The sequence below is a fragment of the Gopherus evgoodei genome, chromosome 5, assembly GCF_007399415.2.
Source record: "Gopherus evgoodei ecotype Sinaloan lineage chromosome 5, rGopEvg1_v1.p, whole genome shotgun sequence".
Lineage (NCBI taxonomy): Eukaryota > Metazoa > Chordata > Testudines > Testudinidae > Gopherus > Gopherus evgoodei.
In genome coordinates, this window is record NC_044326.1 from 83,562,559 (window position 1) to 83,573,429 (window position 10,871).

General features: G+C 40.8%; 1 protein-coding gene across 3 annotated transcripts in view; it reads right to left on the reverse strand.

Moving 5' to 3' along the window:
• Nucleotides 1–10,666, reverse strand: part of TRIM2 (tripartite motif containing 2) — a 109,896-nt gene extending 99,230 nt beyond the window's left edge. For 2 of the 3 annotated variants that reach the window (XM_030563496.1, XM_030563488.1), the window contains exon 1: nucleotides 10,019–10,131. The gene's annotated coding sequence lies outside the window, so the exon portion shown is untranslated. Of the gene's footprint in view, nucleotides 1–10,018; nucleotides 10,132–10,646 lie in introns of those variants that run through there. The other variant, XM_030563493.1, reaches the window with a different exon arrangement.
• Between the last annotated feature and the right edge of the window lie 205 nt (nucleotides 10,667–10,871).

The following is a 10,871-nucleotide window of genomic DNA, read 5'->3' on the forward strand; positions in this document are numbered from 1 at the left end:
TTGTATCCCCCAGACCCCAGCTCTTTATCAATTCCTCTTTAGTTAAAGTTGTGTTCCTGCAGCATCTGTTCTGTGTATGTAACTAAAACTATAATGGAATTATTCTTATATTTAGCCATTGATTGCCCTGCGTATAGATAGGCAGACACTTCCAAAATACAGACAACAATCTATTGACTCAAAGAACTATATCTCCAGTATAACAGAGAGCCCTGTATCTATTCTTAATTTTTATAGCTTAGCATGGTAATAATTTAAAGCAGGGGTGAGGAACCTTTTTTCTATCAGGGGCCACTGACTCATAGAAAAAGAAATCAGTCATGGGCCACACAGAGCCGTGGGGGGGGGGTAGACATGGAAACTCGGGGCTTCCTCCCACAGCAGGACAAGCCGGTGCTCATGGCTCCATTCCCATGGGAGGATGGAGAGGCTCGGGGCTTCTCCCAGGCTCTTGGATGGGGCCAGAAATGAAGGGTTCAGGATGTGGAAAGAGGCTTCCGGATGGAGCAAAGGGTTGAGGTCTGGGAGGAAGTTAGGGTGCAGGAGGGGGTTCTGACCTGGGGCAGGGGGTGCAGGCTCTGGCCGGGCAGTGCTTACCTCAGGTGGCTCTCAGCTGGTGGTGCAGTGGGCTAAGGCAGTCTCCCTGTCCAGCTCCACACTACTCCCAGAAGCAGTTGCCATGTCTGCCCCCTAAGCAGAAGGGCTCTTGTGCACCTCTAACTTGTGCCAGGGCTATGTGACTGAGCATCAAGAAGAGACAACTGATTCTCTTCAGTCTTCACTCTCCACTATGCCTGAACTCAGATGGAAGGCAGAATCTGCCCCTCAGTGTCTATTTATCCTCCCCTCTTCCAACTTAAAGCATAGCAAAAATGTTCAGAAATTGTTTTAAAAGGGCAGAACTATTTTTAAATGGACATGAGCCAGAAAAGAATGCCATAACCACTCTCTGCCATCCAGTGATAAATTATGGCCTTCCCTGATGTAGAAACAGTGATTTGTGCACTATTTCCTCTGTGTTTACATTTTCTGAGACAGGCTATTTGGAATAATGAATTAGCAGCAATTATTTAATTTTCAGTGTATGAAGTGTCAAGATCAGAGCCTAACCAACCCATCACTAGCATCCCACTAATTACAATGAAAATAATTGTTTCTTTTCTCATCAATAACTATTGATTTCTAAGAGTGCAGGATTTTACATGGGTCCATGCAGTGGTGTTCATAATGAGCACTACACCAAGCTAGCCATGTCACAAGCATGAGTTTGTTACTTGAAAACTGCTCTTTAATGATTAAACAATAAATTAAAATACACTGAAAAAAATTCTTACTTACACATTCTGAAAACTACATCAACCAATCTCCATTTTGGTGAGAAAAGAGAGGCCATTGGCCATCCCACTGTTTGGATCAGTATGTTAGGTTTGGACTATAATAGGGCAAAGTTTCTGCCTTGACAATTTTCAGTATGAAAATTGTTTATATACAAGGACAAAATTTGGCCGATAGTTAATAAACACATATTAGCATGTCTGCTGTTCCTGAGGCTATAAGTTTGGCATTAGCTGATTTAACTCTTTAACCAATTTTCAGGCTCATTGCTCTACCTTTTACTTAGTAATTTCCTAATGCCTAAGAATTTACTAATGACTGAATTTGTCTGTGGGCTAAATATATTGTAACAAATCTATGACCACCTAGAGTTTCACATTTGTCACTAGACTGCACACCACTGGCATTTAGATTTTCAAGTCAATAGAACTCAAATCCTCCAACTCATAAAACAGGTCCCCAGAACTAATGAGGAATCACTGTCTGCGGAATAGCACTTATGACACATTCTAGCAGTTCAGATTCAATCCAGTGAGGGGCCTACATACTAGTCAATTAATTAGAATACTTTTTATAGAAAAAGTTCACTAAGTTTTTCAGTATAGAGACTCTCACTTCAGTCTTTAAAAAACTCTTAAATTAATGGGCAACATTGTGGCCCCACTGAAGTCAATGGCAAAAAACTAACCATCAGGGTAGCTAAACCCTGGAATAACATACCTAGGGTTCTGGTGAATTCTCCATCACTTAAAGTCTTCCAGTCATGACTGGATAACTTTCTATATGCTGTAACTCCAACAAAAGTTATAGGATTGACATAGAAATTACTTAGTGATGCTTTTTGACCTGTGCTATTAGAGTTGATCGGAACATTTTTATTAAAACAGGTTTTTGTTGGAAAAAGCTGTTTTGATTAAACCATTTTTGGACAAATTTTGACAAAGTTTCTCATGACAGAAAAACATTTAGAAACTTTTTTTTTCAATTTTGGGGAAAAAAATAAAAAATGTCCAAGTTTGGTTTCAATTTTTATTTTTTTATCATGTACATATGATTTTTATTACTCTTGCATTGTTTCATGACATGTCAGCATGATTAGTCTTGACATACCATAATATGACATAATAGTTGAAATAATATAAGTGTCATACTGTTTCATTACAACAGGATACACTGATCTAGAAAAGAGTGCTAAGTAGCAGCTGCCTTTAATGATTTTAGAAACAAAATAAATTAAAAATAGTACAATGTTTCAACTATTATATCATGTTATGACATCAGTAGCACATGTATATTATGCAAGACAACTATTGACGTGTCATGAATAATGTAAAGATAATAAAACTGATATGAAAAACCCCAAATAAAACTTCTAAATTTCAACCAGCTCTACGTGTTATGCAAGAAGTCAGACTAGATAATCAAAATGGACCCTTCTGGCCTTAAAACAAACAAAGAAAAACAAAAAACCACTATGCATCTATGACTTCAGTGGGAGCGGTATTTCACCCAATAAATCTCTCAGTGATGAGAAATCATGTATTAGACTTTTCTTTTACTGGTCCATAGCACTGATTATACTCTCAAGGAAATTCTCAGCCAGGCAAACCATGGAGCTGTATCGCCACATTACAACTTCAGAACATAACTGCTTGGATGACACCTTGTTCCCTGCTTGTTCAGTACATTCCACTCCTCTCCCACCCCAGATCCTTGATTCCACTTTTTAGAACTGAATTAGAGGAATGTGAAATAGACTAAGTCTAACCTTTTCTTGTGTATCTTACTCTGTTTGTGGCCCTAACCAACAATTACAATCCATAGATTTCCAGGTCAGCATCACTTAAAGTAGAAGACGTACTGAATTGCAAGGAGCTGACAACTAGACTCAGCACTAGGGAGTGGCAAGCACAAAGGCTGAACAAGCACACATGGGGTTCATTCTAGTTTATAGTGTATTTTTAATTGGGTTAGGGTGTGTAATGGTGCTGTATATGGAGAATGATTGAAGAGGACACCCTGACCTTCTTGGTAATAAGCAAGATCTCTCATGGGGGATAAATTATTTGGCCTTTGGCCTTCTAGTTTGTCCATTTGGAACCATATTACTGCCTCATAAAAAGAGGCACCTGTCCTATTATCCCTTAACTAATAAGAACTGCAAAATCCTTTTCAAACTACTAACCAGCCAGCTTGATAAAATACCGCTTCATCCATCCAGATCAAGCTGGATGTATGAGGATTTACATGCCCTCAAGTAATCTTTCAAAACCATTTTGTTCATTGTTCTCTGTAATATAAGAAAAACTCCACTAGAGCAGAGTTCCTCCCAGCTTCCCTGATGGGGAGAGGAGCCTCTGGTAGCCCCTCCGAGCATGGTGATAACAGACCCAACACCCACTTCAGTTTCTTCCCTCCGGCAAGGTCTCTTCCCTCAGCCCTCTGGGGCCCAGAAGGAGCATCCACCACATTGAGCAGAGATTCTCCTGCCCTTCACCTCTGTGGTTTCTCTCCTGGTGCTTGTCAGCATCTGGACTGCCCAGCTCTCCAGTAGCTCACCTTCTTCCCTCAGCTCCTATCACATGCCCCTATCTGGCTAGAGGGGAAGCTTTTAACAGGTTCTGGCAGGCCCTTGATTGACCCCAGGTGTCCTAATTAAACTAGAGTAACCTCTGTTCAGTTACCAAGGGAAAAGGGACCTGCTTATCCTGGGGCTAATATACCTGCCTTCCGCCACTCTCCTGTAGCTGTCTGGCCTGACCCCGTCACACCTAATAAAAACCAGTGCTAGAAGTCATAGTGATGGGTATAACATAAATGTCTAGGTAGAGGGAACATATATGAAATATGCAGAGTTATGTTATCCCATTTATTCAGTTTGTCCAACCTCTCCAGGATGATGATGATGATGATGATCGGGAGAGTATGTACAAATTGAGTAAATGGGATAACACAAACTTCAGAACTGAAGATCATATTATATGATGGTTTTGCAAGTCATTGGGAGTTTTGTCTGAGACTGGATGGCAGGTTCAGCCCTAACTTATGTACATGATAAACCCCGCCTAGTTCACACACTGGCTTTAAAAAAAAAATGAGCGCAAAAGGCAGTGTTTACAACTGTGCGATGTATTACTGTATAGAGCTAATTGGGAATTTTTCACTGAAATGTTTGTCTGTTGGAAAAGGCTGATTAATCAAACCAAAACCTTTTGTGGAAGCATACTGCTTTTGACAGGATGATTTCTCAAGTCCAGGAAGAAATCTCTGTCAAAACCAGCAAAGGGAGAAGGGGACCACAGAATAGCCAATAACCCAGTGATTGGGGTACTTATCTAGGTTCTGGGAGATCTAGGTTCAACTCCCTTCTCTGCCTAATTCAGTGCTCTAACCACCAGGCTACAGTCTCAGGCCCTCTCTCTGGCCCAGTGAATATTTAATAATTTACACAGAGTGGTTGAGATACAGAGAGTCAGTGCAGGGACTTGAAATTGTATTTTTTACATCCCAGGGGAGTGCCCTAACCAGTGTCCTACTGGCCATCCCAGAGTCTCCTGCTCCCTGGTTCTTTAATGGAAAAGTTCCAAGGGTCTCAGTTTTGTACCAATGTAGAACAAAACCAAATGCCAAAACCTCAGAAGTTTTCAGGAAACGGAATTATTGTTTTCCAGCCAACACTTCTACTGAAATCTACAGCTGAGATGGGAGAGGAGCAAAGGGATAGGTTTTATCAGATAGTACTAACTAAGGCACCGTGACGCATGCTGATAGCCTGCTGCTCCTGTACAGAGATACCTTGTCCACATGCATGGATCACAGTGCAGGATCAGAACTTGCATGAATGAATGTGTGAAATTACTCTTTGATGGGAATGAACTATGCTATAGCTAACAAATTTACTTAGGCATAAGCTTTCGTGGGCTAATGTCCAAATAAATTTGTTAGTCTCTAACGTGCCACAAGGACTCCTCGTTGTTTTTGCTGATACAGACTAACATGGCTACCACTCTGAAACCTATGCTATAGCTGTTACATGGGAGTTTTTAATTTTAATGTTTTGGTGATGTGATTAAATGTAGGTGAATATGCTCCATTAAGTTAATGACTCTATACTAATGGGCTTAAAGGAATCATTATCAATGGCCCACAACTGTTTCATAATTAACGTTTATGTTTTGGTGAGGTAATTCAATTTAGATGAATACACTTCATTAAATTAATAGCTGGATATTAAAAACCTTAAGGGAAACATTACCGGTGGGTCAGGACTACTTTGAATCAGGTCACAGAAAGTTTTATGCCATTTTATTATTATTTTTAATTACATACCTACAAAAAAATATCTAAATGGATTTTGGCATCCTCCTGAATGACTCATGAACGACTACTTGCTATATATAAACAAAAAAAAATATTGAACTCAGATTCAAATAGCAAACAAGAAAACATCCGACGAAGTGGGTATTCACCCACAAAAGCTCATGCTCCAAAACGTCTGTTAGTCTATAAGGTGCCACAAGACTCTTTGTTGCTTTTACAGATCCAGACTAACATGGCTACCCCTTTGATAAGAAAACTGGGTAAACTGTAATTTAACAGTGCAGTAAGGAGATGTGCAGTTTTAATGGAAGCGTATGCTTTCTTGACAATTACTGTCTCCTTTCACATTTGAAAATAAGAAGAGAGAGAGAGCTTCAAGTTTTCTGAACGTGCTTTAAACAATCATCTTGTCAAACAATGAAATAGGTTCTGCAGTCTCTTGCCACAGGAGGACAACAACAGCCAAATAGAGTTTCATTTATGCAACTTCAATTATTAAAGCAATTATTTATCAGGATTTAACAAGCAACCTGTTTTGGGAGCAGAAGAGATCCGATGTGTTCTGTGATCTGAGATGTCAAATACAAGAGTATCTGGTCTGTATGGAACCATAATAAGGGCCTGATCCAAAGCCCATTCAACTCAATGGAAATACTTTCATTTACTTTAAAGGACTTAGTATCAGGCTTAACTCATTACTTATTGTAATTGAGTTCTAACCGTCTTCATTTTTCATCAAGGTTTTTAATGAAAAGAATGTTCCAATTCCATTTCTGGTTTGCATAATGTGCCTAAATCTATTTTATAGTGGTTCAAGATCATCATCAGTCAGTGTTTCATTCTGGCGCTCTTGCTAATGCCAGTTTAAATCAGGAATAACTCCATTGACTCATTTTCCTGTTTGTTTGTTTAAAAATATTTTCCTCCCTCCAGTGCTGTGTGAAAGACCCATGTAGACAACAGTTGAGATTAACTAACTGATTAATTATACAGGGGAAACAGTGAACCTGATAACAAACAGGGTGCTGTTACAACACAACTGCGAAGTGTATGCCATGTCCACCTCCAGTGGCTAGTCCATATAGAGCAGAGGTGGGCAAACTTTTTGGCCTGAGGGTCACATTGGGGTTGCAAAACTGTATGGAGGGCTGGGTAGGGAAGGTGCCTCCCCAAACAGCCTGCCCCCGCTCCCTATCTGACCCCTCGCACTTCCCGCCCCCCGTATACCCCCCTCAGAACCCCTGACCCATCCAACCCCCCCTGTTCCTTGTGACCTAACAACCCCCCTCCTGGGACCCCCGCCCCTAATCACTCCCAGGACCCCATCCCCTATCCCCTGACTGCCCCAACCCCTATCCACACCCCCACCACTTGACAGGTCCCCTGGGACTCCCACAATTATCCAATCCCCATCCCGACTGTCCCCCAGAACCTTTGCCCTATCCAACCACCCCTTGCTCCCTGTCCCCTGACTGCCCCCTGGGACCCTCTGCACCTTATCCAACCCCCGGCCCCAGCCCCCTTACCATGCCACTCAGAACAGCATGTCTGGCAGCAGTGCTGCCCAGACAAAGCCAGACATGCTGCAGCTCTGCACGGCAGGAGCACGCAACCCCACCACCCAGAGCGCTGCCCATGCAGCGGCATGGCTGCAGGGGAGGAGGGACAGCAGGGGAGGGGCCAGGGGCCAGCCTCCCTGGCCGGAAGCTCAGTCAGCTTGGGGCACAAAGTTTGTTCTAGTTTTAGGGCCATACGCACTAAGAAAATAGGAAGGGTAATATTCTTTGTGGGGAGGAGTAACTGGGAGGGAGGCAGGGCCCTGGTCTGGGGGGAAAAAAAACAAGGAAACTACAGAGAAGAGGATCTTCTTCATCTTCAGTACCTCAGAGCATAATGAAGATGCTTATGGATTTACCATAATTAATATTTTGCCATTTATTACACCTCAGCCTTTATCTCCATTTAGAATGGAAAATACCAAAAAATCCAGGACAAATGTCACTACTGCAATAGTAAATGTCAAGAGTGGACTGTATTCCCCGTTAGTACTCTAAGGACGAGGCCAACCTTAAAATAATAGGTTAGCCCATAGCTCAGCCAAATAGTCTAGGTACCTTTTCCATACCATACCAAGGTAGCAAATCTGGCAGTTTCACACCCATCCAAAGTATTTTGCAGAAAAAAACAAACAAACCAGTTTAGTTCCATTAGTGCCCCCTATATTGGAGGGCTGCTTATGTACTCTCTCTCTCAATCAAGGGAAAAAATTATCTGCAAAGAGGTAGGACACTGTAGCACACACAAGGATGTTCAGACTCCAGTGCTTTAAAAATAAAAAAAGTCTAATATCATTAATGTGCATAATAGAAAGTGAAGCTCTGTCTCTGGGATGCAGCACCAGGAACTGCAGGGGTTGTTTAACATTCAGTGAGCATATGCCTAAAAAGTCAGTGCACACATTTGCAAATTTCACTGCATATCTGTGCATCACTGAACTTTGTTTAGGCACCATCAGTTCTGAGCAGAGATGAAATTTTTTGGATGAAATCTGGTACAATGTGAAGCACAACTGCAAGAGAAAACAGTTTTTTTTTACTCTGCCTCCCCCCATTTTTCGTGTGTGTGTGAAAGAGAGAGAGAGAGAGAGAGAGACAATAACCTTGGATTCTGAAGGGAAGCACAGCAGACAGAAAGATCCTGCACAGATTTTTAAGCCCTGTTCCAAATTCTCCTGGAAGAACTTTTGAATAGATTCAGGGAAGTCATAGATAATTTCTCTGCATTCAAGGGACTTATTTTTGGCTTTCAGCATTTATTGAATAAGCTGCCATTAGATTAATGTCATCTCCAGCCGGCAACCTTTCCCTAGCCCCACTATCCTTGATGCCTGCTATTTTAATCTTTTTTACATTTTTCTGATAGACATAGTCCTTAGAGGTCACCACTTGTTTCAGCAGTTGGCTTGCTGCCAATCTGCCTGGGGAAACCTAACTCTACCAATTGTAATCAAAGGTGACCATTTTCATAATAGCTAATGGTGAAGGAACGTGTATCACCATATATAAGTAGGGAGGGACGCATAAGTAGCTGCAATGGAGAGAGACATCTACATGTTCACTGGTGCCTGAATTTCAGCAAAAGCAGCCAAATGCATCCTTGGCGCAACTACAGTGACATCACAGGAGTTACACCAGGGATGCATTTGGCCCTTTATTTGCCATACAGTAACACATGAAACAAATACAATCTTCATAATCACTTCAAATCTTCATAACCACTTCATGCTGGTCACCTGTTTAAAAGAACTGCAGTAATTAAATTTTTGCATGGGTCAAAAAAGGGTTCACAGTACTGTGACAGCCCCTAGTAAATGACAAACCCGGTAAAGAAATAAACATGACATGACAACTCGAACAAACTGGACATGGCAGGCATTTCTGATGCAGTTATCTGAAATTTGTATGCTGTACTGGTTCCAGATTTCATTCATAGCATATTAAGAGTTCACCAACTATAAACTGAAATTCACTGCAGTGGAGTAACCACACTATAAAATGCTTGCATTATATAGGAGATTGTAAACCAAGATGCTATTATCTTTGATGCTACGATCACGTTATAAAAAGCACAAAACATACCAACCAACTCCTGTGATCTTGTTTACAATCCCTGTCTGCAGCGCTGAGAAACCTGCAACTCCTCTGCTTCCTAACCACCACGTTATTCTGTATTCATGCCTTACAACAAACAAAGCTCATCTCCCACTACATAGAGTGAAAGATTTGGTGAAAAACATGCACTGCTCACCCTGCTATTTTCATTGTTCTTATCAGTTCAGAAGCAAGCTAAATAGTGCCCCGATGATGGAGATTTGGATTTTCTTCTATAATAAGTTACTGTAGAATTTCTTAATCAGAAGTCCAATTCTATGTTGTTTGTTTGTATGTTGCTTTTTTTAAATAAAAATAAAAATAAAAAAAGGATTCCTGGTGAAAAATGGCAGGAGAAATTCCTTTCCTTTTTGCTTGCAAATAGTCTCTTTATGCAGAGGTATCTTTCTCTTTCTACCTCAGATACTATCTAATAGCATTTCTATCAGGCTTCTGCCTCTTCCCGTCACAAACAAAGCAGTACAGACATCCTAAAAATCAACTAACACAACTGTAACCTGTTTGTCCTGTAAATCTACCAAGTATCTCCTTCTCTCTCTAGCATTTTCACTGAAAACCATTACAATACTGCAGAGAAACGTTCTCACTGGGGATGCTTTTGGCTTTCATCTCACTGCTTTTTCAGCCAGGACACTGGAGTTAGAAACCTTAATTAGCAATCTGAAAGCAGCACACAGGCCAGGAATACTTACATTTGCAATTGTGTTTGCGATATTTGTGCACTGATCCAGCACAAAGAAGAGAAAGAGCTTTTTTATAGCCTGCCTTTCAAGCCTGGTAGCAGTGAAAAGAAGGCTGCTATCTGAAAGCTACTCATTTTCTATATGCTCTGCTCTACTTGCTTCCTACGTGCATGCAGCTCAGCTGCCAGATTTAATAACCATGTCAGCCTCTTTCCCTCATAAAGAGGCAGAGAGATGATAGGATGAAGATGAGGCAGCCAGCATGTTAATCTGTAGTTAAGGCTACATTAACCCTTGAACAAATGTCATGGTGTTATTGTCCTTGAAGAAATAAAATAAATCAGCACTATTTCTTCTGAAGAAAAGGATTTTGGAAATAGTATTCAATGCTTTTTCACGATGACATTAAGCAGCAAAATCTGAAAACAAAGTTCATTTGTCTTTTACTATTATCTAACCTTTCACCAGACACTTTCCTAAGAAGGCATGTCTACCCTCAAACAAGAACAAAACCCACCTTCTTCAGAATTAATAAAGAATTACTCCTCCCCTCCCTTTCTTCATTTTAAAAGGAAATGTTTCCATATCCAGCTTTGTTGAATTTTTCAGACAAAATAAAAAGAAAGCTCTCATTTACCATTTAAATGTTCCCATGCAGTGATTCTTAGAGCCCTGGACCTTAACGTCTGATGTAATCAGTTTCAGTTCTCTGCAGGCATGGAACATTTCCAAATCACAGGCCACAAACCCAGCTCCATGGAGGTGAGGGATTGGCAAATCAGAGTTTTCATGATTGGAGAATAGGGAAGCTGGTATTGCAACGAAAAACTACAAACTAAAAACATAAAAAAAAATATGACTG